Below are 27,252 nucleotides of genomic sequence, written 5' to 3'. Positions count from 1 at the left end.
AAGACCACCCTTAAGTATATATTTAAAAGGAATGTTGGTACTTTTTAATGATTTTTTGATTTTTTTCTAGAAACACTAAATTACCTAAATTCTAGGATTTTTTTAGCCAACAGGGAAGGGTGCTATGGTTACCAAACTTTCAGGGATGGTAAATAAGAATAATACCTAAATTCTCTCGTCAGCTCTTTCCAATTAAGTGTTTCTATTTTAAGCTACAGTGTTTCTAACATTCCCTAAAATAAAAAATGGATTTTTTTTTTTTTTTTTTCAAAAGTAAACACTTTATCAACAACAACAAAAACTGACGAGAGAATTTAGGTATTAAGCTTATTTACCATCCCTGAAAGTTTGGTAATCATAGCTCCTTCCTAAGTGGGCAAAAAAAATCAAAAACTGTCAAAATTTAGGAAATTTCAAAAAATAAAGAAAAACATAAGAATTGTTACAATTCTTATAAGACTCTTAAAATAGGTGGGGAAAATACTTTTCTTTGTTATGTTAAATATTTAAATGAATAGACCTGATTGATTTGACACAGGAGCTATTTTTTCTGCAAGGGTGTTGTATCCGAGGCAGCTACCTTAATGCATTCTAATTTTTGGGAAACACATTTTCTAATCCTTTTTCATAACCAATTATCAAAAATAACATAAAAGATGCAAGAGCTAACTCTTAGTCTATACTCAAGATTCTGGATGCTTAGACTTGCGCCAAGTCTTAAAATTGTGTGGCTACAATTGTTTGCATGTTTTTCGCCCATTTTTCCTCAAATTGGCTAAATATTAAAATCTGACTTTGATTGCCAACTAAAAGATTAGGATTTTGCTATATTTCATTTGGCAAAACAAGATAATATATCTTGTAAGACTGAAGACGCTAGTCGAGCTAGTGAAACGTTCCAGGTGAGCGAAAAATAGTGTAGTGTTGAAGTCAAACTCTCTAAGGTTAGCAACTATTTTAAACTGTTGCGATTTGGTAGTTCACAGCATCTTGCGAACGGTAGTGAGCTGTGGCAAAAACTACATTAATCATTTCATTGTGTGTAGAAGAATTCAAATATCACAGATATACTTTTTAGGTCATGTGGTTCTTGAGTTATGTCGTAAAGAGGGCTGAAACAACAACACTTTTGTAAAACGTACATAACTCATTAACAACATGCAAGGTTTCAATGTACATGATATTGATTTGTAGAATGAAATTGTGCAAAACATCAAAGTGTTATTTTTCAATTATATATTGATTTAGATAATGAAAATCCAGATAATATATGTTTTTAATTCCAAAAAATTAGTTCTGTATTTTTCAGGAATAGGGAGTAGTACCTGATCTAGTAACTGGTATTTCCCAAATATTTTCCGAATGTAGCAAAAACGTTGAATCAGGGTTCATCTGAATGTGCAGGGTTTATTTCCGTAGGGCGAAAAAAAAAATTTTTACTACCTTTCTGTTCAAAATGTGAATTTAAATGGCATGTACATGATTGATGAATACGCGGCGCGGCAGCTATTTCTTCAGTTATGCTTTCAACTTCCAAAAATAAGAATTGAAAGAAGATATATGCTAACATTGTTTCTTTACCATGTTTATCTCGCTGTAATAAAATATGTTTATAGCGCGTCAGGCTACGTAATTATATTTGTTACTACAGAAATAGAGAGAGCAATAATATCTTGAAAAATACAATCATTGTTACAATTTTTAGTTTAGTTCATTTTTAATCAATGTAAATTTTTGTGGTTACAAAATGATGACCGGGTCCGTGTATACTCACCAAATCGTTTTTCTGTAAGGTCGCATTTTATTCTATAATTAACACTCATACAATATAACTTTAAACACACAATGGATAACAACTAATTATTAATTAAGGTTAATTATGAAAATAATCGTCTCGGTCTACATTAAAGAATGGTATATTCTATTATGTATTGTATTTCATACCAAATAATCTAGACCAGGTATCAGATTAGTTTTACGATGCACGTAATTATTGTATTTGAAGTAACAATGTCAATAATACCTATTAAAATTAGGTTTCTGCAGAGTTCTCATTGGAAATATTGGGCTATTCCAGTTGAAATCCATACCCCCTACGGAAAACATGAGATTAATCTCCCACACAGGGTGTACTTGTCAAATGGAATCACCAATTCGGGTAATCCCATTTGAATAATACACTCCCTGTGTGAAAGAATAAGTTAAAGACCCATTCAGTGATCCCAGTGCAAGTGCGAAAAAATTAAAATTGTTTATAAATTGCTTAAAAGTGAAGGATAAGTCATTCAAATTGTCATTTGGTATTTTTGAAATGACAAATTTGGCAACAAACGAAGAAAACAGCAGTACAGACGAAGTTAAAGCCCCATTCAAATACATGTAGCTAATTTAGATACTGTCAGTATCTAAATTACAGATTCGTGTAAAATGTCTCATTTTGTCTTAAATACATGGCTTTCGGCTGAACCACTCACGGGCTATGTTAGCACATCTATGACAATGACAAAGGTACCAAAATCTGAATTTTGATCATTTTTATGATCGTACGGATGAGCAAATCACTGAATGGGCCTTTAATGTCTTCCATAGAGCTAGAGGGTGTAAGGGTTTCAACTGGAATAAACCCAAATTTACAACAGGTATTTAACGACTTTGCGGACACCTTGTTCCGTAATCAATTAATGCCAAAATACACAAAGCATTTCGTGCGCAATAGCAATAGAAAACGGATTTAAAAGTCAGAAGGTCACAATTCTTATGTAAACAGCAGAATTTTGGATTATACACCAAACCTGTCCAGATTTTGTAAACATGTTTGTATCTAACCAAAACGGGAAGATTGTATTTTATATCAAATTACAGCCAATCAGATGCATCAAATACCATACATTAACTTATAACGCGCGCATAAATAAATATTCCTTTAAAAAAGGAATGGGCGCCCAATGGGAGCTTTGATGTGATGTGCTGAAATCCGGGGGGAGGCACTCCCACTTCAAGACACATTACAAAAACTTGTTCAGAAATAAAATTACAAACTTTGAAAATACAGTCATGCAGATATATAATGATGAAAACCAAAACATAAAAAACAATACATGAAATTGAAAATAGTGTTCATAGCAATAGTTCAAACATAAAGTCAGTTATTTTTGTATAGGCAGTACAAATCAAGTATGTTTTTTAAAATCATGTATTCTATCATATCGAACATGTACGACGTATATTGAAAAATATTTAAACATGTCATTATTTCTGTTAAAGATTCGTTATACATTTGAGTACTTCTTCCAAAATTATTTATTTTGCTCACAATACAATATGCTCTTTTATAATGTGTTTTACTCTATTCTGCATGGTAATATTGGGCAGTATTACCAAGGATCATTGAATTAAATTTATATTTATAGCAATCAATAAGAAAAAGCAGGTCCCGGGGTACGTTAGTAAGCGTGAAACTCTCATTCACAGTTTTCCTGACGACTTGAACAATTGTATAAGAAAAATGATCAAATACAGTTTCTGTAAACCAGTGCTGATATTTGATCATTTTGACCCGCTACAATGGCACTTTACTGAAAGAATTAGTAACCTCATTTCAAATGACAAAGTTCATACCCATTCACATAATCTTATGGTCATGAAATAGACATTGTGAAGTGAGGGATTGAGTTCGGACACTGGAAGCGTTCCATTTAGAGGTTGAATAAGGTGCGTGTCATTGCTGATGAACTTTTGATGTAGAGATGAGCTTGCGTATTAAAAAGTAAAAATGCATTTACGAAAACCCACTTAACTTATTCAACTTAAACGAATAATGTACATAAAGTTCTATGTTTGTTTTCCGCCGTGAGAATGAACTATATAGGTCTGGAATTTTTATATTGAATTTAATATTAAAAACATATAAACTTTGGATAACTTGTAGGTATAATCATCAGCATTACTGAAATGTAATATGAAGAATGTAATAATATATTCAAAATCATTAACATAATTGTATCTGATGATTCAACAATCGGACGCTGTAGCTTTTGCAAGATTTAAATAATTTTGCATCTGTGATTATAGTAAAATATGATTCAACAATCGGACGCTGTAGCTTTTGCAAGATTTAAATAATTTTGCATCTGTGATTATAGTAAAATTTCGTTTTAATACAACTTGTTCATTTGAGTTGTCGAAGTGGTGTTTTTTTTTTTCATTCAGTTCATACCTTTCAGTCAATCTAGTAGTATGTGTAAATAATCATGTCATTTTTCACAATAGTGCATTTCAGAATCGTGCAAGAATACCATCCCGTGTTCTCCATTAACGTAAAACATTATTACATGGGACACTAATCTTGAGGAGTATAATATATACTCCTCAAGACAGAACAACCAGTTATAAACCTCGAGAAAATTGAATTTGGGAATTGTTATGAAATATCTGCAGACTTAAAGGTGGGGGAGATATTGATTGAGAAACAATTATTCTTGTAGCACACCTTGTAAGTTAATACAAATATTTTAAAGCTTAAAGCTAGTGCTTGCATAGTAAGTTAACTTCTCAAACCGCGAAACACCATGATGATCGTTAATATAATTATTATAATGTACTACTAGCATAAGTCGTAATAAGTCGTAGTTTGTGATAGATTTGGCGACGTTCGATCCAACTTGCGTTGAACACTCATCTTACGTTATTTTGGCCCACAATATGTTATTTTTGGACAATCATAACCTGAAATTCACCCTAAAAATTCGTTCTAGGAAACACAAAACGATAAACGCGAATGTGTCTACAGATGATAACCATAATGATAATAATAATCTTTCTTTATTTAGGGTCATTCCACTTCAATGTCAAGCACTGCTTTCCAAGCAGGCCCTCATACAATACCGTAATACATATTGAATGGTAAATCAAAAACATAATATTGGTTATACATATGGCAAAGATTATACAAACTATTTAGTTCAAATGTCCTTATAAAAAGTACAATTTATAAGGGAATAGAAATCCAAGTTATTTAGCAGAAGTATTTATTTGCGCTTTAAATTGACAACAACTTTTAAAGAATATTCTTTGTTGTTTTTGTCTTCTTTTTTTCTTGAACCTGGCTGAGCCAGAGGAGTAGCTTAAATTTGTTTTGATTGCTAACTCTAAAACCCACAACTATAAAACATTTGGAAATCTTACTCCCCGCTTTTTGAACTAACTTAAAATGTTGCTATTGAAAGTGAGATTATCCATTTATGTTGTTGTTAAGTTAAACCGACTTAGGTTTCATTCTCTTACAAACCCGTTACAAAGTGGCAACATACATACATACCTTATGGGCACGCGCGAATGGAACCCAAAATCTCTATATTAGAATATAATGAAAATCATCTTTACCTTTTTGCTTCCAATCGTCAATCCTTGAAAGTAACAAGAGTTTAGTAGCGCAGGGCATCACCCGAATTCGAGCAAGTAATATCCTGTAAAGCTAATATTAATCCGTAATCACAATTTCATCCCTGATCATGATGATAGCTCGTTGACGGCGGCTTGACAAGTGTTGTGGTGGTTGCACTCCAATAGTTCCGCATTGAGTGTGATTTATTTTGTCGTTCAAAGTCAAGCCTATCAGGACAATAGGCCATATTACCTGCAAATGGTAAACTTACAGGGTGTTTAAAAAACAAATTTATTCAGCAAATCTACGATTTGTCATGTTTGCGGAAAAGAAAGATGGGAAATTTGACAAATCAATCGCTTGTGCATTAATTGTGTGAAACAGCCATTCGTTTGTGTGCTCTGGTGTGTTGATATAATTTATTTTTAACTTGAAAGTTGTTTTTTTAAGATATGGTTTTCCCCCTTTTCAATGTTTATTATTGTTATGCTTTTGCTTGTTACTTTTGTGTTGTGAAATTTGTTATGTTGTAATAAGAGTTAAAATTGTCTACAATGCAACTTATTGTTTGGTGGAGGACCCATAACAGCCATAACAGGATTCCTAAATAAATTACTGGAAATGACAAGGAACGAAACAATATGGAATTACGAAACAGATAAATCAATAGCATTTCTGCAACATTCAATATGGCAACTAAACAAGTTATTGCTGTCAATAGCTATTTCTCTGTGTCTGTAAATTAACCATTTTATTTAAAACATTTTTGAACATTAGTCCGGCTTAAATATAAAATAGCCTGATGTTGATGCATATTTGCCTCTTTTTACAAAAGGCTAGATAATCTTATGAACATGATGAAGACGTCCTAGATGTACAATACTAGTATGCTATTTTTTATCCCAATAATGGCGACCTTGTCTGCTGTAGATTTCTAAATTTCCCAAATAACGCTTTATTTATTTAAGAACTCCGAAAGTGTAAACTGCCCATTAAGTCTATATACAAGAGGTTCCTGTTTGAAATTTGTCTGGGGTCAAAATAGTTTAAGAGTCATTTGAAGAATGAAAGAAATCAGCAATATTTTCATAAAATCACGATTTGAAATGTGCGGTTGGTAGAAATAATATATAGAAATAAAAGACCAGAATATATGCATGAGTATTGAATGAGGCGCAAGAGTCAAGGTTGGCGTACTGGGTACCACGTTGGAATAATATGTGGGGGTGTGCGTGGTGGGTCAGGTGTGGAGTGCGCATAGTTCGGGGTGTATCTTGCGCGCGCGTGGAGGTATACAGGGGTATGTGTGTGGTTGTGGATATACAGGGTGCGCGGGTACCGTTTGGTATTTGCGTGCAACATGTCTGCGTGACGGGGTGTGCTGGGATGTGGGGGTGTGTGAGCGCGTGAATAGCTCGATCCAATTTAAAGCTCAAAACTTACACAATGAATGATGATAAACGGGGCAGATATGGGAGTGATGCCACATTATGGACTCACATCCCTCATTTCGGGTGCATGAGTTATTACGTCCCTTTAAGGATGTATTTGCCAGTTATTTTTTCGTATCGTATTTTGCCGCAACGCTTCTCATTACAAAAAAAAATAATGATTAAAACGTTTGCTTAACAAATATAATTTGTGGTTTGTTTTTATTTAAAGTTATACCTAATTGCATCTAGAGACTCCACTAAACAAAATGACTCGTTTGCATAGTTTGTAGAAAAAAATTAACTTTTATTTTTCCATAAATTATTTCTGCAAATGTAAAATGCTATAATATGCTGAAAATCTTATTGAAATTGGAATTAGAGTTCCTGAGATATGAACAATTCTCATGTTGCCGAAAACAATAAAATACAAAAGAAATTGGGTGCTTCTTTTGCTCATATCTCAAAATTAGTAATAGCGACAAGTGACTCATTTGGTTGCTCACGCCGCATTACTAACCATTGGTCATCCAATAGCGACGAAGGTGGTGAATTGCGACGAAATAAGTAATAATAGGAAAACCACAGCCACACTTTTCTTTTCAGAGTGACACGATTGTTTGCTAGTTTTGTTGATTGAATTGCACCACAAAATGATTGTTAACAATGTTTGGACAATAAACTGAACTTTTGACTCAGTTTCAAGGCCACGGAAACTTCGGAAAGCAATTATATAGAACTATTTTTATATACTAAAAGTATTTCAACTGACAGAGTTATTGAAAAGTAAACGTTCATGGTGGATCGCCAGTCGAATCAATTTAGGTTTTGGGCGTTAATATACTTTCTAAGTTGTTCTAAGTCTCAGAGTTTGGATTTGGCATTTGCTTATTCTTAGAAATTATTTAGAGCGACAAGTGCGCAGCGCCGGGCCAGTCTACACTGTTGGAACACTGGGTGAAAACCCGTTGGGTAAAACATTTTGCCCAACATTGGGTAAATGTTACCCAAAATTGGGTTATTTTCAAAATGTACCATATGAACAACCCTCATTTGGTAATGTTTTTTACCCAATGTTGTTACATTTTTACCCTACATTGGACAAATTACTGAAAATTATGAATGTTGGGTAGTGAAATTTACCCAACGTTAGGTATTAAAATAATGTTTTACGCAACGGGTTTTTAGACCTATTCGGAACTTTATCATGCACTATTCCAGGGGATATAACGTAGTACATTAACCTTATAGATCATATATTTAGATGTGTAAATGATGATCCCCAATGACCAATTGGTCTTTATTTTTGCGAGTATGTTTATTCCATATGTGGATCATTGTAAAATCCATTGATGTTGCAAATTATGTAATTATTGAAATGTATCGGTTATCGGCCGTCATTTGTATTGGTGAACTAAGAAGATTCCTTTTCACCGATGAAGGCACCAGCCGACATCCAGAAATCTCTCCCGGCAGAATAATGCATGGGACATAGGGCCCTAGTTTAGGAAAAGATCTATTAAACGTAGTATTTACTTGCTTGGTTGTCTTGTCATAAAATTGCGCCGTGTAAATCAATTATGACGACTTGTTTATTCTTGAACAGTGTATTCCATTCGTATTAAACTTGAAATATGACAAAAACGCACAAGTTGAAAATTGATCTAATTTCCTTGTACGGCTTAAAGTAATTTAATTGTGTATCGTATTATCTGTAGTATAGTTAATGTAGTATTGAATTTATCTCGGTAATTTCTTGCATATTCTTGATCACAAAACAGGCGTTTTTGGTTTTTGTTAGGGTAAATGAGGGGGGTTGCGTATTGACATTTTGCGGTATATTTTGTTGTTGTTGTTATTTTGAAACTTTTTTGTTAGGACAGGGGGTTCTTAATACAGGCCATCCAGCCTTCCGAGAACCTCCTCATTCAATGTATGTGTTTAATTGTTGTGCTGTTATATTTTATATTTGAATGAAATAAAGATGAATGAATGAATGAATGAATTTATACTGCAGTGGACAGGTTATAAAATTTAAGTTCTGGTCCGTACCAAGCTAAATCAATAAAAAAAAAGGTTAATAGTGAGCTCTAATTATAAGTAATACAATTAAATAGAAAACCAAAGCCATGCGAAAGTCAAACATAATTTGAATATCCATATGTCAAGTATTGGAGATTTTGTTTTCTATCATTTTAATTGAAATTAATATTAATATCGATTAGAAATAACCTTAGGCGACTCCTTTACGCTCTGACCGCTAACGTTCGGACTTTTGATAATTAAAATATGGCAGCCCTATACCCCGTTTATATCAATAATGTTGATGTGTTTTTCTCCCATTTATACAGAGGAAAATTGTCCAACTTTCGGTATGCAAAAAAAATCGTGCACCATAAGGTCCAGAGAATAAAACAGTAGCAGCTAGATACTAGATTGACAATTAATCGTTAGCATGGTTACAATAATTATTATGAATAAAAATGTTATAATTTTTGTCTATACTTCGTTTCACCTCAAAATTGGTAGTACCCGGCTGCGTAGCTGGGATGCTAGCCGCCGTGATATTTAAGATGTTTTGGCCCTTTTGGTTGAATATTTCTCTCATCCCTCTGAAAATATCCTGGTTACGCTACTGACGACATAACGCCAGCTTGTAAACGTACAGCTTGTCTAAAAAAAATTGTGCAAGTGAAAAGCGCCCTCTTTGGCAATTAGAAAATACCTTTGTGACATGACGCTTAGGGACACACCATTAGATTCTCAGGGTGGGGGTAAAAAAAAATTCACCCACTATATGAGCAAAAAAAACTTTCCCCAACAACACAAAAAAATAGAAAGAAACATTCCCCACCTGTGTGTAAATGCATGAAATTAAATTTTAAAAAACTTGCCGCCTTAGGCGGCGAAAAAAATTCCCCCGACCCCAACTTCCTACCCCCTGAGAATCTAATGGTGCGTCCCTTACATCAACGTCAAGGGCGTAGTCAGAGGATGATTTAAGGAAGCCCCATCATGCACTGCAAACGTGTTATCACTAGAGTTTCAACTGCCACTTTACTTTTCAAATCCCATTGAATTCTGTGCAAAAGATGTTGTTTAAGAAGTGTGCGTGTGTCATTATTACTTGGTCGATTTCAGAACAAAAGTGATGTATGCATAAAGGATAATTCACACCTTCTGTAGGTAACATAAAATGTGAAATCGACTAGCATTTTTAATGCGTTTATATTGTAAATATATCAGTCCAAATTCAAATTTAACCATGCCCGTCAATGCAATGTGCGAGCAGTGGTGTCATGTTCACTCACACAGCTGTGCTAACCGCAAGTCAACACAGTGGCGTGGTGGGAAGTGCTTAAATCATCCTCTGGGGCGTAGTCCTATAGCTCTCAAATGGCGTTTGTTCTGTTCAATTTGCTTGTTTTAATCTCGAGATATGTTTAGTTAACAACGAAATGGTAAAATCACAATTGTGCCACTTTTACTAATGAATTAAAAAGAGGGCTGTACATGTAAATTCCTGTGCCAAATATTACGAACATTTTAGATATTTCCTTCCATTTCTGTCATTTTGTGAAGTACAATAGTTCAGATGTTAGTTCAATATATTTGACATTAGTTTATTATGTGATGTATTTCGAAGTTAGAATCAAGATGCATTATGGGCAAATTGAGAATTGGCCTGAATACTACATTACAGATTCCTTAAACAATTCGTTATATATTACTAACAAGTTTAAAGCTGAAATGAAGATAATAACTCAGTCAACCATCTGGGGGCCAAAGCAATACTTCCAAAATAGCACCTTTGTCAATAATTGATATCTTTATTGCCCCTGGCGAAAGTCACTTTCTGGAAAGTTGGACTAATAAACAAGGTCTTTTAATGTAACTCAAACTGTAACTGTATGACTCAACATCTGGACTGGATTATATGGCAAACTGATTGCAATCGGTTGCTTTTACATGCAGAGTATTGATATAACAATAATAACATGAATAAGTCTTGGACAGAGACTGATATTATACAAATTTTACTACAGCGTGTCGAAATGCAATTTGCCACTGTCCTGTGTTTTTCATATTTTTGTTACTTGACGTAAACAATCTTCCTGTCTCTTTGGGTTGGGTAAGATCTTGCTTTCCTTCTTCAAATCTTTGCCGTTTGAAGTCTTGTAATGGCCAAGTGGACCAAAAAACGTGTAAGATCGCATCTTATACGTCTTAGAATCTATCGGGATGCTTATGACGAATCATATATAAAGAACCATTATTTAAACCCCAAACAACCAATCATCTTACGCGTATTCATCTTCGACCAATGAAATCTCGCCATAGCATTTCTTTTATGCGTAAGAATTGCCTATTAGGGGTGGACGGTGTTCCGATTAAACTGGTATAGTATAGAGGCCGGTCGACTGCATATCCGACATTACACGCTTTTCAATACGGAATAAATGCTAACCTCTCGTGACATCATCCAAACAGCAAAGTTCATTTCCCATTGAAAAGCGTGTAAAGACGGATATGCAGTTTACCGTTCTGTATAGTAGTGAATAATCTCAGCCTCGATATCGATCTGCACCGCGGTAGTTTTCGCAAACGTGATTATTTTACCATCACTTCTTGAAATTTAATTGATATGAGTATTAATTGACTCCAGATAACTGAAAAAAGTAGCCAAAAAGTGAGATAATTCGGGATGTGACCATGACGGACCAATTCTTGACAGAGATTCGTCATAAAATACAGGACATTGTAGCACTCATACAAATTAAGGAAATGCCTCGTTTGCGATTTTGGTGACACGCTCTCCTTATCCCGGGTACGTCGCCAATAATATCACGTATCGTCCATCACTAAAATCCAAATCTTACACGTATATGATGCAACCTTACACGTGTAAGATGCAATCTTACACGTGTAACCTTACACCCATGTTTATCTTACGCGTTTTTTTTATCCACTTGGCCATTCATAATTATGTAGACTGCTACTACGAGTGACAATATTTGTTTTTGACAATGTGGTTATAATATATGATCTATTTGTAAATTGATGTAGGTATTTTATTGTATAGACTGCTAGAGGTGGACTGATACCGTGGACTGATACCGCATTATGCTGCAACTGACGCGTAATTAATTGCTACATGATAGACATCCGAGGATTTTCATTATTTTGCCTGGCAATTTTGAACATAAAGTTCCTCGAACCGACAAAATACCTCCCGGCAACATCAGGCCAGAAAAGATTGTTTTTAGTTTGAATTTTGCTTTCGGCGTTAAACACGTTAAAAGGTTTTGGTGTGTTTTGCACGCTACACTCATCAACATCCATAGCATGTCCATATGATGGACATCCATAGGAATTTCATTATTTTGCTCGGCAATTTTGAACAAAAAGTTCCTCGGAATTTTGCTTTCGGCGTTAAACACGTTAAAAGGTTTTGGTGTGTTCTACACGCTACACTCATCAGCAGCCCTAGCATATCCATCTACAATTTTTACTTTTCTCTGTTGTTGATACAGAAATAATCGCCAATGAATGAAAAGCTTTTAATTCAATATAACTTATATAATATAACTTGGGCTGTCAATTATTTTTCTTTGTTTTACAAAATTCACTTTTATCCAAGATTCAACTTAGGATAAGTTGGGAGTTTTTATTGCATAACAAGACGAGCTTGTTGTGGATGATAACTATCGATACATCACGATCACAAAAGTAGTATAATGTAAAACCTGAATGTTATTGATCTTCTTTAATTAATTGATAATCGCGAAACCAGAAAAAAGCCAGTTCAAGATGACAACAATAACCTGTGTGTTGCAGATATTGACGTTGTTAATTGTTTGTTGGCACGGTTTGCAACTGAGTGCAGCACAAAGTAATCCAGAAGGTAAGCTACTAATACGGGAGGGGAGGCACTCAACTTTAGAAGTGACGGTATGTGCCCCCTTTTTTGAAGTTGAATATACCCAATGACCTCTTTTTTTAATGCCACAAAATAATGCGGAAACTTTCATATCATCTTATTCTAGCAAATTTGTACCGTAAATTCAAAATCCAGCATGTCCACAAATCAACATAAATTCAGTCAGTTTTAGGAAAAAATATGAAATCTAGTAATTTTACGACAACTCTAGCAATGATTTTTGTACGTTCTCACAATTCTCCAAAACAACATGTGCTTGTGACTTTAAAGTGGACCAAAATGTGTGTGGGGGTGTTGATATTGTGTCCCCCACTTTGAAAAGTGGGGGTGAGGACGTGATGTGTACCCCCGTCACCCATCCGATTTACGCCCTTGAGTATTACGGGGGCTTGCTTTCGATGTCGACATTTTCTCATGATGCACTGCTTATTTTGGCCGTCACTGATATCACAAATTAAAGAAATCATCCTTGTGCACATTCGGTGCACATTATGGTCACCTTAATTTTTTGAAATATACCCTCACTTTGACTGGATGATTCATAAACTGCCACCTTATTCATTGACTGACTGTAGATGTAGAATCACATCTTGAAGTACGATTAGCGGAATCGACAAACCAGCAAAATCTTAGCAGACTGGAGGTGCGTCGACAGCATGGTGATTGGGGAACAGTTTGCTGCTCTACCTTATGTGACATCGAGTCAGGAATAGTCACTTATCATGCTTATGATACAGACATACTTTTAACGATGCATCATCTGTGCGTTATTTGCGGGTACAAAGGCGTTCTCTCATACAGTAATCGTTTGGACGCAACAAGATCTCAAAATGATTCTCTATCTGAAGTCCACTTAGAACTGACACACTTTGTCCATGGATGGTCTTTTACACCACTCTTTGAATTCGGTGTTAGTAATTGGTCACAGCCGTCGTGTGGTTCATCGAATAATTTGTATCTTTCTTGCCTCACCGGTAATTATTGACTTGTTTTGGGGGGTTTTAACCAGTTTATGATAATGATTATAATCATCATCGTTGTCATCATCGTCGTCGACATCATCATCATCGTCGTCGTCGTCGTCGTTGTTTTTGACGTCTTTAGTCCGTCATAATCAATAATAGTTATCTTAACTTTCACCTTTCCTATCGTTTTGATTTATTTCATTCTTTTTTTTTTCGCAGAGGATGATATCTTTCAGTGGAGAATATTAAATGAATATTCTGAACCCTCTTATAAAGGAAGACTTGAAATACGAAGAAATACTGAGCCGTGGGGATCTGTCTGTTTAGATTTCAGCACAGAAGATGAAGTGCGTTACATTTGCACTTCCCTTGGTTATGCATCGAATAATCCGATAATATATATTTGGGAAGGAAACAGTCCAAGCGCAGCTATTTGGAATGAATTACATTTACCCAGTGCCACTGACACTGTTTCCTGGAAAAATGTTCCTTGTGTTGACAATCGCGTTGTTCACATCGCCTGCGATCCAGGTAAGTTTATCTCTCTACACGCGGGTGTCGGTAAATGATGTGTTTCATAATTTCTTTAAAAAATTCGAAAAGTACAGAAAGGTAAATTTTCATGATCATATTTGGAATCAGCATGAAAAATGCATTAAAATGAGTACAAACAAGCCTAGCATTGGTTCAGTGTTCTGGAGATAGATCTTGATAATTTGAAAAATATCTAAAACCTAGACTATTAGTTATAAGTCTATGGCTATAGCACTCAGGGCATTAAATATCCCCCCCCCCCATCAAAACACATTAAAAAACACCAAATATATTAAACGGAAAAAATAGTAGTAGAATGGAGGAGGTGTAACGAGAAGCTATAGTCTAAAACTGTTGCAGCCCCTGTACAATACAAAAACATATAAAAACATTAACTTCACAATAACACGCGTTATTCTCTCCCCCTGTATAATCGTCATTATTCGGCTTTTTACGTTATATCACAGGAAATCAAACCATTGGCAGATGGCGTCTTGTGAATGGCACCACTCCGTACGATGGACGCCTAGAATACAGATTTGATGACCACGATCAATGGAGAAGTATAGGTCTGGAACCTGGTCAGTCTATAATTGACGCCATTGACTACTTGCATCGTATTTGTATAGGCTTCGGGTTTCCTTCATTTTTGGGATATACCAGTATCAAACCTGATGATGAGTTCTTATATAAAATCGGTGCCCATAAAACAAGGAATTCGTACAGTCAAGATCGAATTTTAAGCATCCGATGTTCTTTTGACATAGTCAAGAAAGAAGGATCTTGCGACAGCAAGCACGGAGTCGGAGCTACTTTGAAAAACAACTAGGTTAAACAATCATTAGGATTGCATTTTGCATGATCTAAAGCATACAAAACAAATCAGTTGGGTGACACGTGGTGCTTGCTGACACTCGTTGATTTATCCTTTTAAACGGGATGTTTTGGGCTCTCGAAACATCGGTTACTTTGCCGTTTTAAATTTATATTTTGGTTGTTGTACGTTAAAACAGTTTTTAACATTTCCTTGGCAAGTTTTCTCGGCCAAGCTAATTCGGAAAAAATATTCAAGAGCAAACATGCTTTCAGAAGAAAAATCCACCAATTGATGTAGCCAATACACACCGAAAAAGGTGACTTTTCGAAAACGGTGGTACAAAACAAATTAGTCACATCTTATTGACTAATTTGTGGATTAATTAAAGACTTGATGGAAGTATAAGAGTTAGTTTAATCGGTTAGTTTATTATTTATAGTTGGGTTGAACCCAGAAAGGGTTGATTACTTCATTCAATGAAATATGTGACGTGTCATGTCAAATGGAGACACTTTTGGGCAGTTTATCAATTTTGAGATTTTTACATATCTTAAATATAGACTGTTTTCCCCAATGAAATCAGACATGCCTAAGCGAAGTTATTGAGTTCGTAAGTTATAGTATTATAAAATTGGAAATTGAGATATCGGCCTTTAAAAATATTATTGACAATGTTGAGAATAGGAATTACCTTGAAATATATCTCAAAAAATACAAGATGCCAGTTATATTCTGGTCTGAAACTATCAGAAAATATTGTTAACATTAATAACATCACAAATTCGCAACAAACCCAAATTGTGAAAAAATCACCCGGGCAGATTTTTGGCTATTTCTCCGTTTATGATCCTGCCCAAAAGTGTCTCCTTTTGACATGACACGTCACATATGATCTCTGTACTTGAAGTAGACTATGCCATAGTCGATTTTTGATAAATAAAAATGTTATTAATCATGATGAACGCATTCAGTTGAACTCGAAATTATACTGATATTTAGTAGGCCCTACATCAAAATACTAGTATAAAATGGTTATGAAAAAGTTTAGGCTATATAATTATATTTGTGACAGTAAAAGTAACGTATAGGCCCTACGTAGGCTTATATTATTGAATGCAACATACCATAATGGCATAATTATAATTACACTTCAATACTGAACAATTCTAATTTTAGAATCTGCCAGTTTATTATCCGAAAAACCGACTATGGACTTTCACTTTTAAGCAGAACTTTACCCCGGGACTCACACACTGTCAATCATACTTGTTTATCACTAAAATCTAACCACAAGACTAAGCATGGTGGTACAATACGCGCTAGATGCATACGTTCATCCACCAGCACAAAAGCGCCGCATTCCCTTGATAGTTGTGTACCATGTATAGTTATAATGGTACCAGTACGCGTCGGGAGGATTTAAACAATAACGAGATCTGGGCGACCAATCACAAGCCAGATTCATTTTTAAAGATGCATTACATCATCACTAATTTTAGTTAGGCCAGAAATTGGCCTAACTCTCAAGGCAAAGTCAGTAGTACACTTGGGAAGCTAACAAACAGAGGGCGTACGGTGACTGAAAAGATCAGTTGTGAAAATCTATCAATTGTGCACTCATTAATTAAATCAGAGTTTTAAGCTTAAATGTAATAGCCAGAGTAGTGCACAATTGGCAAGTGGACTACGGAGAAGTCTATACTTGAAGTAGCATTGGGTTAGATCTTGTACTTCCCATAAAATATTGTTTTGACAATGTGGTCATATATACCTTTAGGTTTACAAAATAGAATTATGTTTCTTCTTTCAGATGATACCACACCTCTTCGACTTATCGGGAATCCAACTAAAACAGCTATTGTGGAAGTCTCCAATGGCATATCATGGGGGAGGATCTGTACCGACAATTGGAAGCTTCATAGTGCTCACGTTTTGTGTCGTCAGTTTGGATACAACGGGGCCTTAGCTGCGCTTACTATTCATAATAGTGGGTCAGAAAGTAAACCAAAGGAGGTATTCGGGACACTTAAATCGTCCAGATGTTACGGGACATTTGATTCGTGTCTTAAGGGCGAGATTACAGCTAACTGTGAATGCAGGAATGATAACGCAGGAGTAATATGTAGTAGGAATTAACCCTTTCACGCGCCGTGTCCTCATATGAGGACAGATATAAACTAGAGCTACTGTGGCTCACGAGCCACGAATGTCAGGCGATGACTTCTGATTGACCTCATTTGACCTTTGACCTTGGGTAAACGTGAGTTGACTACTCATGCTCTCTCAAATCAAGGGTAATTTGCATCACATTTAAGCCCAATCGGGCCTATTTTAACATTTGACCTCATTTGACCTTTCCTGTCCTGTAACCTTGGATGACCTTGGTTTTATACTTCCCAAGTGTCAGGGATCATTTCCGCAAGTTGTTACAACCTGATCGGAGTTATATTTAATTTGACCTGACCTTTGAACTCAGATGACCTTTATGGTTTCATACTCCCCAAGTGTCGGGGATCATTTTCCCCAAGTTACAGCCCGATCGGAGCAACTTTAAATTTGACCTGACCTTTGACCTCGCATGACCTTTTTAGTTTTATACTCATGAAGTGTCAGAGATTGGTTTCCCTGAGTTACAGGCCAATCGGAGCAACTTTAAATTTGACCTGACCTTTGACCTCAGTTGACCTTTGCGATTTTATACTCCCCAATTGTCAGGAATCATTTACCCAGAGTTAAAGCCCAATCGAAGCAACTTAAAATTTGACCTGACCTTTGACCTCACACGACCTTTGCGGTTTTATACTCCCCAATTGTCAGGGATCATTTTCCCGAAGTTACAGCCCTATCGAAGCAACTTCAAATTTGACCTGACCTTTGACCTCACATGACCTTTGCGGTTTCATATTCCCCAATTGTCAGGGATCATTTTTCCAAGTTACAGCCCGATCGGAGCAACTTTAAATTTGACCTGACCTTTGACCTCACATGACCTTTGCGGTTTCATACTCCCCAAGTGTCAGGGATCATTTTCCCAGAGTTACTGCCCCATCGGAGCAGCTGTAACAATTGACCTTGGATGACCATAGCTGATGTTTCATGATCCCCTTATGATTATTATATATAAGTTTTAGCCCAATCGGACATATTTCAAAATTTGCCCCCCCCCCACCCACCCGAGTACTGGTATTCACCATTATTGCTATATAGCATTTACCATATAGCCTTAGTGTGTATGTATTGATTTTCATAAATGCATCATGGGAAGGAATATAATTTGACCACCATCCCCACCGCACAAGCAACTATATAGCATTTATCACATACCTTTAGTGTGTATTTTCATAAATGCATCATGGGATAGCATCATTTCCAAACCTTTAGTGTGTATTTTCATAAATGCATCATGGGATAGCATAATTTCCAAACCTAACAACTCTAATCTCTTATTATCAAAATAGCAGCACAATATTTACTGTTAATTTTCCTGGAAACTTAAAACCACACCAGTAGACATGCTCAAGCATGCAACGGAACTATATGCTTATCTCTTGTTATCAAATAGCTGTTTCCCTGCACAAGGTATCTGCCAAATTGCTGCCGCTAATGATAGCTGCTTCATTACATTTCACGCAAATATTTTCACAAAATGACCCTATTAAGCCTTACATGTACTTTGACCCCATTCTGTGGTACAACTTATTTGAAGCTTGGGCCAGCGGTTCTTGCTGACCATGTTTGGTGGTCATAGCATGTCATTTAAAGGAGAAGTAGCATTTTTAAGATTTTCACAAAATGACCCCTAATAACCCTTATATGACCTTTGACCCCAATCTGTGTAGAAGTTATATTAAGCTTGGGTCAGTGCTTCTTGTGGCCAAGTTTGGGCAAAATTGGTCCAAGCGTCTGGCACTAGTAGCAATTTTTGGTTCTACTAAAGAAGAAAGAAAGAAAGAAAGAAGATTTAGGAGCTTCACAGTATATCAGGCGGATAAATCCGCCTGACATAAATGCACCATGAAAAATGTAATATCACCCTACATCAATATGAAACATAGCAATACAATGTCAAGAGAGGGCAGCATGCATTCTGATTTATGATCGCTGGATCATATGTAGGCTTATATAGTACACTAAAACGCTTTCATACCATTTGCTTTTTTGATAGCTCAGTTGGTAAGAGCATTGGTCTAGATACCTAGCAGGTCTCAGGTTCAAATCCTAGTCATCATCATCATCATCATCATCATCATCAACATCATCATCATCATCATCATCATCATCATCATCATCATCATCATCATCATCATCATCATCATCATCATCATCATCATCACCACCACTACTACTTGCCATCATCACTTTCATGTTTAATATAATTTCAGACACGAATATCGTACCAGTAACAGCATGGAATGTCAGTCTGGTACTAGTGGACGAATTCACCACTAATCTATTCATGTTTTATGTCCGTAATCTACCGGACATGTCGGAATGGTACAAGTTATGCTCAAAAGACGCTCATCCCTTCAAATTCGGTTCTGATAAAATTACGTGCAAGAAAACGAGAAACCATAATATTCATTATTCATCGAATTCGACAAAAGTTGCAATTTTACTTACTGATGCTTATACGAACCCGCGAATCGGTATTGTAAGCGGCACCTGCGCCACCTATGGATTAGTACAAAGTCATCACTATTGTAGAAAAGGTTTGAAGTGTCCAATAGCATTCCTCATTGTGTGTGGGTTGTGGTGTGTTAAATGTGTAAAAGGATTCTTTGTTGAAAAATTATACTGATTTACAATTATTTATTTTTTCAGTCTTACAACTTGAAAACTTAAAGATGAACACGTCTATTTCCCACGAGGAGAGTTGCGAAGGGCGATGCAATCATAAAGAACATACCACCTGTCGATGTGACGTAGAATGCCTACAGTTTGGAGACTGTTGCATAGATTACAAATCTGCTTGTGACTTAACAATAACTGACAATATTACATGGGCGTATTGGGTAGATCCAAAGTCACATGTGTGTCATACAATACGGGAATCTGTACAAGTCCAACTGATAGCTTCATGTCCATATTCCTGGAAAGAAAACTTTATCAAATCAGAATGCAGTAGTGCTTTTAATAATGGAATGCCTGTTCTTGACGATTTTGGCTATAACTTTCGTAATATATTCTGCGCCATTTGCCATTATCGTGAGCTTAGGAAAGTTCATCCTTGGAATGTCTATCCTGCAGACTCTGCTGAGTGCATCAAATCAGCTCTTAATACCGGGGAAACATTACTTAGGAGTACATCGTATGACATAGAGTTCAAAGTCGGAAAACGCATTCGTCTGTGTTTCATTGATGATTGTCCAACATCTTCAAATTCATCATTGTCTGCAGCATGTAAATCGTACGTACTCAAACGATGTGACACCAGCACACAGTTGGCGTACAAAAACCCGCACTGTGCGATATGTAATGATGCCATACCTCACATGACTATTTTTAGTTGTAATAGCTCACCAAAATCCGTATATCAAAATACGTGGGACTTCCGCAGAGCAGATGCAACTGCCCCAACTGAAGTTAAATGCTCATCTGGAGAAATTCTTGATCCGGTGACAAAATTGTGCCGTAAGATTACGTGTAGACCTGGATATTCCGTTTCACATTCTGGTCATTGTGTTATAAATAACAAGTCACATTTACATGTTATTAACAATTGGAATTGTAGTCAGCATAAAAGTACGTTTTTCTTTGGACATGTTGGAAGTGCATCATCGCAGTCTGAAACAACTCGATGTCTAAAAGAAACACTGGGCAAACCATGGAATAGAAAAATAATTGAACATGATTATAGTCAAATAATTATGATGAATGATAAGCAAAAGGAGTGGATAGCTTTTGAATTTGGTCCGGAATACGGATTTGAACTAATTCGCATGATCGAAAATAAACAGTTGGACATACATAACCAGTATCTCTGTGGTGTAACAAACGTGGACGCCTTCATGTCATGCGAACAAAGATCACGGGACAAATCAATGAATACCCTTTGTAAAGAAACCTGGTACTCTGGAAGCCCATTTGAATTTTTGCATGTTCCTTCTGTCCTACAGGAGAATATGGTGTTATACGTAACCGATAATATCTATATAACCACGAAATATATGGTTTACTATGAAAAGCGTATTTTGGACTCCCCCGATGTATCTAGTCAACGTACAGTACTAATGTGTGGTCATGAAGTAGATAACCCGATTCTTGATTGCGCATTCGTAACTTTAAACGCCAGCGAGTATACTACCAATGTAAATGGCACGATTCTGATCTACAAAGGTCTGGAAAGTAAGAACAATGATTTCTTACTATTATTTGACGGTAAGGCGCAGGTTTGCATTAGTTCGTTATTCGGAAAAAATAAAGAAGAAAGCTTGGATTCTGGTTTTCTCAACCCCAGTGATATTGTCAGTATTGTAACATCCTCTTTCTCCCTCATTGGATTGCTTGGAACACTAACTACGTACATTAAATTTAAAAAGCTTCGAAATACCTATGGTAACGGAATCATCTCACTTTCAATTTCGCTCTTTTCCGCTCAGTTGTTTACAATTTTGTCTAACATGGCGCCACTTGCAGAAACACCATGTATCATATTTTCCATTATATCTCATTACTATTGGCTGGCTATGTTCACGTGGACATCTATTTTGGCGGGCATTCTCTTCTACAGATTTGCATGGAAAGTGTTGCAGAAATTTAATGACCGTTTTAAGATTAACTTCTTACTACAACTTGCGGGTTTTTGGTTACCTTTGCCTATTGTCCTCATAACTTTGTCCCTGCATTTATGCGAGTGTCTTCATTCAAGTTTGAACCCTGTATATGACGCCACCTCATGTTGGCTTCGCTCTGGACCTGCGACTCTGCTTGCATTTGGGATACCTGTAACAATGTGTCTTATTATCAACATCATCCTTGTCACTTTGACGCTTATTAAGCTGCGAAAGGCAAGACATCGATCAAACACACTGCAGCAACAATCTCACAATAAAAATGGATGGAAAGAATGTATTCTATTTGCCAAGGTAAGATACTTTGCTATGCAAAGGGAGATAGGTGGGGTTGTTGCAGTTCTTCCTTGTGTCTTGCTAATGACTCAAGAATGAAACCACTTCTGTCTAGAATCGAACCATCGTAAATGTTAGCAATTGGTATTTGCGGTGGAACTAACATTGGCCAAGGAAGACCAATGAACTAACATATTGGTCAGGGCCGACGGGATGGTGCCAATGTGTATAAAATACCCTTTTACCTAGAAACCTCTTGTCCTACAAACTATACACTTTATCATAATTTTTATTTTTCATTATTGATATTTCCTAGGTTTCCTCTGTTCTGGGTTTGTGTTGGATTATGATGCTATCGTGATTTCATCACTTCAAGGTGTCCACGTATTCTTCTCGTTTGGATTCAATAAAAAGGCTCGTCAGATGTGAAAACTTCTTAACACATCGAAAGCTTTGGTTATCTTCTAGCATAGGCGTAGATCCCGAGGTGGTGGGACCTGTACGTGGGTTTCTGACAAAATTAACCTTATATTTGGCCATTTTAGCCCCAACTTATTCTGTCGCCAACAGTTGCTGGATTCACTATGCTTCAAGATTTTTTCCATTCCAACTCCACCCCCCCCCCCTTCCACGTCAAAAATAAATCTACGCCACTGTCTTCTAGAACGTGGTCTAACTAGAACTATATGTAAATCTTGTTATCGTCACTTACGAATTGTTCTTACTCAAAATACGTTTTAAATACGCAGTTCATGAGTCGCACACGCTACATTAGAGCATAAGATAAGAGCCATTTGCAATATGCAAAGATATATTATTAAGGTAAGAAAAAATCAAAAAGGTACAGTACTTCAATTTCGGAGAAATTCCAGGTAAACATGCATTTGATAATAACTGTAAAATCAGATAATAATTCGATTCAGTTCACTCTTAAACATGTTAAAACCAGGATGATTTAGACTTGCGTATTTTAAATTGCAAATGTAGGCGTATGGTAATTTTAAAATAATTTATTATGTATTATGTAATTCGATATTCGTCATATGACTATACAGTGGAATGCTTTCGACGGATGTTATAGTTTGATTAAAAATAAAACCGGTCAAAGAACGGCATATAATATAATAAAAACTAAAAAAATCGTGTCCTTTTACCTTTTTGCTTTGAACTCCAAAAGGGTATGTCACAGATAGGTCTAGGTAAAAGTATACTTTTCAGGATCGCCATGACAACTGGAATAAATTGGAGAACTTTTCAACAGCATTTGAGCAATTTGAATTTTGACCTCTGTATGAACTTTGACCCGCCATATCGCAAAATGCCCAATGCCGACAGAGGTCCAATAAACCTATTTTTGAAATTGGTGGTCTTGTAAGTAATGTAAGTAATGTAACAACTCACCCGACTGGGAAGTCATTGGCCGTGTGCCCAGTATGTAAAGCAGGTCAACACTCTAACGAGTAAAATCCTACCATGAAAGCCCCCCCCGTTAAGGCCCTGAGTCCCGGTAGCTGCTCGTCGGCAACAGAGTGGCAGGGGTGCTAAGAATCCGCCGAATGATTGGTTGCCATCTCCACAGGTACAGCCAGAGGAAGAAACAATAAAGACAACCAGGATCAGCGTACGTAGCCGGAAGTCGACAAAATGTGACAAAAGCCACAGCTGAGCAGGCCTCAAATACAATGAGTCGCACTGTGACAAATAAGCCAATAGTGACAAAACAGCCAACTCTAACAAAGACTGCTGTAGAGGAACCTACAAAGAAAAGGAGCTCCAGTGGTATTAATATAGGAACCTGGAATGTCAGGACGCTTATAGTCCAGTCAAAGTGGGTTTTGACTCATCACTAATTGCAACAGAATTTTTTTCACTCCTATGAATGTCAGAGATGTCCCCTTAACAGCATACAAAAAGTATACGAAAATATACTTGGTGGAAAGGTCGTTTTTGGCGGGAAAAGTTCATACAGGGGTCAAATTTCAAAAAGGTCAAAGGTCAAATGTTGGGTTCAACAGAGGTCAAAAAACTAAAAATTGTCTGATTTAAACCAAAATGGTCTCAAATTGTTCGGCTTGCAAACATAACTCATTTAAAGAATATTTGCACTGTTTAGGTTGTTTAATTATATGCGTAACATCGAAAACTAGGTCGGGGTCAATAGAGTTCAATGGTCAATTACCTCTTTTACTCTGCTACCTAGGTAACGATGCATCCAAGATATGGCAAACTATTCTTATTTTGGAGTGTTTTTAAAGGACGAACACATTGAGACCATTTTTAAGGAGATCGGAGCATTTTTTCGAAATTGACCCACGTGGAGCCCAAAATTTGACCTTTGACCTTTTCGCTTATAACTTGAGAATGGTACATCACAGATATGACAAACTATACTTTTTCTGAATCCTTAAGACTAGAGGAATGCTTTGGTATAGTTTTTAAAAAGATTAAATAGTGACAAAACAGCCAACTCTAACAAAGACTGCTGTAGAGGAACCTACAAAGAAAAGGAGCTCCAGTGGTATTAATATAGGAACCTGGAATGTCAGGACGCTTATAGTCCAGTCAAAGTGGGTTTTGACTCATCACTAATTGCAACAGAATTTTTTTCACTCCTATGAATGTCAGAGATGTCCCCTTAACAGCATACAAAAAGTATACGAAAATATACTTGGTGGAAAGGTCGTTTTTGGCGGGAAAAGTTCATACAGGGGTCAAATTTCAAAAAGGTCAAAGGTCAAATGTTGGGTTCAACAGAGGTCAAAAAACTAAAAATTGTCTGATTTAAACCAAAATGGTCTCAAATTGTTCGGCTTGCAAACATAACTCATTTAAAGAATATTTGCACTGTTTAGGTTGTTTAATTATATGCGTAACATCGAAAACTAGGTCGGGGTCAATAGAGTTCAATGGTCAATTACCTCTTTTACTCTGCTACCTAGGTAACGATGCATCCAAGATATGGCAAACTATTCTTATTTTGGAGTGTTTTTAAAGGACGAACACATTGAGACCATTTTTAAGGAGATCGGAGCATTTTTTCGAAATTGACCCACGTGGAGCCCAAAATTTGACCTTTGACCTTTTCGCTTATAACTTGAGAATGGTACATCACAGATATGACAAACTATACTTTTTCTGAATCCTTAAGACTAGAGGAATGCTTTGGTATAGTTTTTAAAAAGATTAAAGCAATTTTGAAATTTGACCCCTGTATGACCTTTTCCCGCCAAAAACTACCTTTCCACCAAGTATAATTTAGTATATTTTTGGTATGATGTTCAGGGGACATCTCTAAAATGTATAAAAGTGAAAAAAATTCTGTTGCAATTAGTGGTGAGTGACACCACTAATTTGTTTAGATTGACTGGACTATTAGGACGGAAGGTCATTGGGAAATCCTCCTTGATGAGGTTAGAAGATTTGGTCTTGACATCCTTGCGAAACACACCTGACAGAATCCGAGACATTCATCAACAAAGATGAATACACCATCCTTCTAGCAGGTAGGAAAGATGACATTGGAATAGAAGATGTTGGGCTTCTAATATCATAGCCACTTCTTGAATGCCTTGTCAGGAAGGAAAGAAGGAATACTCAACATCATTAATGTTTATGACCCCACCACTACGCACAGTGATGCAGAGAGTGGTGAATTATATGATGGGCTACCATCTATCACCTTCAGAAAGTCAATAATAAGGAAAAACTTTTCCTGATGGGGGATTTCAACGCCAAAATGGGCTCTGACTGTAAAGCCTGGACCCCCGCAATGGGCAAGTATGGTATTGGTAAGATCAACAGCAGAGGGGAGAAACTGTTGGAATTCTGCATGCTCCACAAGTTGACACTTCCAGCATAAAGCCTGGGAAATACAAAAATATGATTGACTTCGTCATAACTCAACAGGAGAACCGAAGTACCATCCAGAATTGCCGATCATACTGCTCAGCTGATGTGGGCTCAGATCACAATCTAGTGATCACTAAGTGGTGTCAGCATCAGTCAGAAGCAAACGCCGGAAAACAACTCCAAAAAGCTATGACGTCAGTAGACTTACCAACCCCCTGATTGCAGAAGAGTTTGGTGGTACTTATGAACCCCTGCTTCAACTGGAGGATACTGATGTAGAAGACCTGTGGGCTAAGTTCAGAGACACGACAAACAAAATTACTGAAGAATCAGTTGGTATTAGGAGGGCTCGCCAAGTGAAGGGATTGCCTGAAGAAGTCAGGCAAATGTGCCACTTGAGAAGAAAAGCCAGAGTCTTGATGTTAAACAACCCCTCAGCTCCAAACAAGAACTGCTATCGGAAGCTGAACAAAGGGGTCAAATATCAAGTGAAGCAGTGGAAAAGAAAACTTCTTGAAGAAGACAATCAAGAAATGGAAGAAGCCCATGCAAAGAACATAAGCCATGATCTCTTCAAGAAAGTCACAAAGCTAGCAGGTGATAAAACCAAAGTTCAAACTGCAGCCAATGACAAGCATGGTTCACTGAAAACAGCCCCAGAGGAAGTAATGAAGTGCTGGGAGGAATACTTCAGTAAACATCTGAATACAGAATTCCCCAGAGACTGTAATATACTTAACTCCATCCTGGAGCCTGTCAACCCTGCTACAACAAGTTTGCCCTTTTCAATAGATGAAGTTGAAGAGGCCACCGAGAAGCTTCAAAACAACAAAGCGTGTGGTTGGGATAAGATCTCAGCAGAAGTGTTGAAAGCAGGAGGACCCATGTTGAAACAAATGTTGTTGAAGATCATCAGCACCGCCTGGGTTGAAGGAAAAATTCCTGAAGACTGGAGTAAAGGTCTAATAACCCCTGTATACAAAAAGGGCGACAGACTGGACCCAGCCAACTACAGAGCTATTACCCTCCTGTCAATCCCGGGGAAAGTATTCTGTAGGATGGTTCTTAACCGAATACAACAGACTGTAGATAACCATCTGTAGATAACCATCTGAGAGAGTAACAGTGTGGGTTCAGGAGTTCCAGAGGCACCTCATCAGATGCGGTATTTACAGTACGCAAAATCTATGAAAAGGCTAAAGAAAGACGCATTCCAATGGGCCATTGCATTTAAAATCCACACTACCCCTGTGGAAGATTTATCTA

The 27,252-nt window shown here is 36.7% G+C and overlaps 1 long non-coding RNA gene across 1 annotated transcript in view; it reads right to left on the bottom strand.

Annotated features, from left to right (window-relative positions):
• LOC140162195 (uncharacterized) overlaps positions 1–26,816 on the bottom strand; it is a 367,488-nt gene extending 340,672 nt beyond the window's left edge. The window contains exon 1 of the long non-coding RNA XR_011860216.1: positions 26,573–26,816. This is a non-coding gene — a long non-coding RNA (uncharacterized lncRNA). The remainder of the gene's footprint in view (positions 1–26,572) is intronic.
• Positions 26,817–27,252: the final 436 nt, after the last annotated feature.

The sequence above is a fragment of the Amphiura filiformis genome, chromosome 10, assembly GCF_039555335.1.
Source record: "Amphiura filiformis chromosome 10, Afil_fr2py, whole genome shotgun sequence".
In the NCBI taxonomy this organism is placed as follows: domain Eukaryota; kingdom Metazoa; phylum Echinodermata; class Ophiuroidea; order Amphilepidida; family Amphiuridae; genus Amphiura; species Amphiura filiformis.
This window is presented reverse-complemented; position numbering and strand designations above follow the sequence as displayed.